At 38.0% G+C, this 5,328-nt stretch overlaps 1 non-coding gene across 1 annotated transcript; it reads right to left on the bottom strand.

Annotated features, from left to right (window-relative positions):
• Window positions 1-4,154: 4,154 nt before the first annotated feature.
• Window positions 4,155-4,243, bottom strand: TRNAS-UGA (transfer RNA serine (anticodon UGA)). The gene has a single exon. It is a non-coding gene; the product is annotated as a tRNA-Ser (tRNA).
• Window positions 4,244-5,328: the final 1,085 nt, after the last annotated feature.

Raw genomic sequence — 5,328 nt, 5'->3', positions numbered from 1 at the left:
CAGATGAAGATGACATACAATTCCAATTCATTTATTACTGTAGCTCCCATCATCCCCAAGTTCTATGTGCATATGGAGATCCTTCTCCTCTAGGCTACTGAAGAATTCTTTGCATCTTGTCATATGGAACGAGGCACCTGAATCTAGGTACCACACACTCCCCATTACAATGTTTTCCATGCATGCAATTAGGGTGAAGTCTAATTCAAATTATGAGGCAAGTTCTTCACCTCCTGCTCCTCCTGAAGGCTTCTTGTTAGACTTCTTGTGTGGACACTTTGTTGCATAGTGCCCATATTCGTGGCAGTGAAAACATTTTATCTTGCTCAAATCCTTCTTCTTACCATTGTTCTGGTTGGAGATTGGTTTGCTTTGGGCCTTCTTTCCCTTCCCAACCAAGGAAAAATTATCTTCCTCCTCAGCTTTGGATGTTACTCCATCTCTAGTGTTCCTTTGAATTTCTTCTTGCACCAAATCAGACCAAAGTCTCTCCCAATTTGGTAATGTGTTTGTTCCATTTATAGCGTCGTGGTGATTGCGCTAGGATTTTAAAAGGCCTAGGAGAGCTAGGCTCACTAACTCAGAAGATGATACATTTTCTCCCACTCCTCCAAGTTTGTCTCAAACCTGAGTGAATCTGGAGAGGTAATGTGGAATACTTTTATTTTTCTGCATTCAAATGTTTCTGAATTTGTCCCTTAATGCTAATTTCCTGACATCATTTCCATTTTCGAATAACTTAGTGAGGGTCTTCCACATTGTAAATGGAGTTTCTTTGCCATGTAAATTCGAGACTCTCTGGTATCTCACACTCTCCAGGATGATCCTATTGGCTTTTGCAGTATCCTTCTTCCATTGGGCTAACTGATGTGCATCCAATACTGTTGGTTTTGGAATGTCAGTTTTGGTGTATTCAAACACTCCATCATCATAAAGTACAACTTCCATCCTGTCCTTCCAAGCTATGAAATTCAAGGTTCCCTCTAGGGCATACTCCAATCTCAATCCATTGAAAGACATTTTCCTACACATAAAGAAAAATTGCTTCACTGGATTTATAAATCGAAATTTTTGAAGGAGAAGATCTATTAATTGGTTTCTATTGTGTTTTGAAGCTCTGATACCATGTAGAAATTAATATAAATTGGCTACCACTGATGAATTCCAATTGAAAACATGAGATTACAAATTTCCTCTACAATTTCGCTGAACGGAAATCATAATTTAGAAACACATGCAATGACATGCAACCATCAAAACCACAAGAATACAATGATTTATAGGGTGAACCCAACTAGGAAAAACCCCTCCGATGTTTTTCATTAATTAGATGAGAATAATAAATTATTACAATGTCTTGCTTCAACTCTGAAGCACACCCTGCACTATAAACCCGTTCTCCTACTCACTGACTTGCTCTGACCAACACAGCCAATTCAAGCCTGCAACTTCCTCCTATTTCCTTGCGTAATTCAAGTGAAATTGATCTCCTAAATAATAGGGGAATTCCCTATTCCTTACGCAATTCCCAAGGAATTGATCACCTGGTTAATTACCAAGCTTGTACCCTCAACTAGTATACAATTGATGATTAACAATAGTTATACCACTCAACTAACTCAATTAATGAGCTGAGCTCAATTAACCGAGTTCAACTGAAAGTAATTGAACTATATTGCTAAATTTTAGCAATCACTACATGCACTACTCTACTCCAAGCCTACAAACTTGAATCAACTGATCTAACTTGGAGAGAAGGCCATGTCACACAAGTTAACTACCATCCAAGTCATCCTATTGATGTGGAAAATTGAATTACTCAATTTTACTAAGGCACAAGTCAAATTGAGCCTTTCTTGCTACAATTCCTAACAGTTGAACCCTCTAAAAATGCGAGTTGGTGCCTCAACTCTCCTATCCATCACATCATGCTACCCTCAGACATGTGAGGTATCACTAATCCGTTGCATCAAGGGTTAGGGTTCCAAATCGACGGTGGGGAGGGGATGGGGGTAGTTATGGAAGCTATCCAATCCCTACCTCACTGCCAACGTTTAGTTTGCAGTCCTTCTCTCACTCTCTGATGAGCTCTGCAACTTCCTTTGCACTATGACGAAATTCACCAATTTTGGACTTATTTGTTACAAGACTTACGATTTAGGTAAGGGTTTTGAAGGCCCAAGAGGTCTTTCCTTAATCTACAAGGTTTTTCTTTGACATGTATCTATATCAAAGTATGTTAACATCCTTCTTTTAAAGGTTCATGTCATTTATCCTAATTGTGGCAGTGTTCTGTGCACATTATTTGTAAAGTATTTCACAAAGTTATTTAAATTGTGTTTATCAAAAGTTGTATTAGTTTTCTTTGTGTTGCTCATTTAGTCCAAAGAATATCCTAAAGAAAACAAGATGGAAGTCTTGCCAATATACCAGATGGGACTCCTATTCTAAACTGTGTAGGGTCTAATTGAGACCTTGCACCGGGGAGATCCCCTTGTCGCTGGCAGAACATTTTGGCCTATCCTTATTCAAATTGATTTTTTTCATTAGAGACCCCTTATTCCCTTTAAATTTATCCATTCTTGGTTACCAGAAGAAGATTTAAGGCAATTTGTAAAAATAAGTTAGAAGCCTTTTGATAATGAAACTGAGGATACAACAATGAAGTTGTTTGCAAATAATCTAATTAAGGTTAAACTAGTTGTGAGAATGGCTAAAATTGATGCCATGAAACCACAAAAAGAATTAAAGAAGGTGGAGGAAGTCATTACATGCCTTTTTGAAAACAATTAAGCTAGAGCCTTTTCAAAGGAGGAAACCTAAGATTTTAAGTGACTAGAAAGTAAAATGTCATTACTAAATAAGGAGGAAACATAGTGGAGACTCAAGATTAGAGCCATTTGGTTCACTAGAGGTGATATCAATACAAAATTCTTCCACAAGTTTGCAAACCATAAAAGAATTATAGATACTATTTGGGAAACTAATAAGGCTAATGAAACTAAGGCTAAATATTTTAAGGAAATTGTAGAACTAGGAAAGGAGAACTTCAAAACATTGTGTAAAGATCCTAAATGTACTAATTTAGGGAAATAGTGAAAATTTTTACTCGGTTTCCTCAACTTATAAATGATCAAATGAACCAGGATCTAGAGGATCGAGTCATAGGAATATTTTGAGTATGTCTTATCATCATTCAAAAATGATAAAAGCTTAAGAATTAATGGTTTATCAATGGAATTGTACCTCAGTTTTATGATTTGATGGAAAATTATTTGTTAAGTATAATTGAAGAATCTAGGTAGTCAAGGATGGTATTAGAGGCCATAAATTATATATTTATTTCTCTAATCCTTAAGAAACAAGAGGTTTCATCCTTTCAAGATTACAAGCATATTTATTTATACAATCTTGCTTACAAAAATATCTAAAAAATAATAGCTAATAGACTTAAAGGTATTTTGTTACGTTTCAAATGAATAGTTTGGATTGCTTTTCAATAAGCAAATTCATGATGATATGGGAACAAAACATGAAGGGATGCATACTATAGAGACTCAAAAAATTCCAATAGTAGTAATGGAGATTGACTTGGAAAAAACATATGATAAAGTTAATTGGTTATTCCTTAGGTTGGTTGGAACCCCTAAGGGGCCCTAATGGTTTGGATCTGAGCAAGTTGAGAAAAGACATACAGCCTTGGCAGGAACGACGTTCAACAGAATATATGACTCATGCTCCTTTAGGTTCTTTAAATTCTGTGGGTGGTGTAGCTACCGAAATCAATGCGGTGAATTATGTCTCTCCCCGAAGTTGGTTATCCACCTCCCATTTCGTTCTAGGATTTTTCTTCTTCGTAGGTCATTTGTGGCATGCGGGAAGGGCTCGTGCAGCTGCAGCAGGATTTGAGAAAGGGATTGATCGTGATTTCGAACCTGTCCTTTCCATGACTCCTCTTAACTGAAACAATAGATCAAACCAGATGGAAGAAAAATCGATTCAATTTCATTACATCTATCTCCCATATCGGCGGGATAGGAGTCTTTTCAAATACTCTTTTTCCAACTGGATCCTTGTAGCTCGGCTATATACAGCCGAGCTATTCTCTTTTTTTTTTTTTATTGGACCGGTAAATGCAATTGTTGAAAAACAAAAGGAGAGAGAGGGATTCGAACCCTCGATAGTTTTTTTTATCTATACCGGTTTTCAAGACCGGAGCCATTAACCACTCGGCCATCTCTCCCGGGGACAACTTCTATTCTACCCCTTCGTATAATCCCTAACTATAAGCATAAAGTCGGGTCGATACCAACTATACCTGTGACATATGATGATTTTTCATCATCTGGACTGGAAAAAAAAGAAACAAATTTCCCTCTCCTCTCACACTCAAATATCAAATTGAAAAAGTTTGAAAGCTCGATCAATTTATGGTCAAATCCTTTCCATAGTGCATTTGATCAGAATTGAAAATTGGGGATCGGATGGTATAGTCTATTCAATCTGTTGATGCAAGTAGGAATGCATTTGCACACAATCAATTGGATCATGGGTTGTCTTCCATCAATATATTTTGTTGTTTTGACAAATGGACCCCCTAAAGATTATTTTCAGCTACAAAGGTGTTGACGGTGTTGGACCCGCCAACATGTCAAGTGGATCTCCCCGATAAGAAGTCCCAATTAGACCTTAGACCATTTTGTGTAGGAGTCCCAACAGTGGGTCGTAAGGTAATGGCTTGACTGCGATGTCACACAGAGGCAAGTAAGACTCCCATGTGAGACTCAGGGATGATGAAGATGAACTGATATGGCCTCTTGCACAAAAGGGGACCTATACACCAAAGGAGGGTTATCCTATTATACATGCTCACCATACGCCCAACTCATTGGAAAGCTGGTGGTGCTGGTTATGGAAGCTGATTGGCCCGCCTCGCACACGTCTCTTGATGTGGAACATTATCATGGACAAGACCCCATCTGGAACAAATCTTAGAAAACACTCCTTCCAAGGCCCTTCCTGGTGTGTACTATGTCGTAGGGAGGAGGAATCAAACTACCACCTGTTCCTATCTTGCACCACAACTCAACAGATCTGGGAACAGGTGCTGCATATGCTAAACATAACTCAGCATTGGGAAGGTGATAGTATATCGAATGCCTAGAACAGCTGGTGGACTAAAGCCCCCAATTTAAAAGCCTGAAATCTCCCTTTAATCATGTGCTGGAACATATGGATGTGCAGGAACAACAACATATTTCTCGGCAAGAAAATTCGTTGGCCCCTCATTATCCCAATTATATGCAATAGTTACAATGAAATACCATA

This window comes from Pinus tabuliformis, chromosome 9 (genome assembly GCF_031772625.1).
Source record: "Pinus tabuliformis cultivar Carrire ecotype Pingquan chromosome 9, CPIR1, whole genome shotgun sequence".
Lineage (NCBI taxonomy): Eukaryota > Viridiplantae > Streptophyta > Pinopsida > Pinales > Pinaceae > Pinus > Pinus tabuliformis.
The sequence above is the reverse complement of the archived record's forward strand: the minus strand, read 5'-3'. Positions and strand labels throughout refer to the sequence as shown.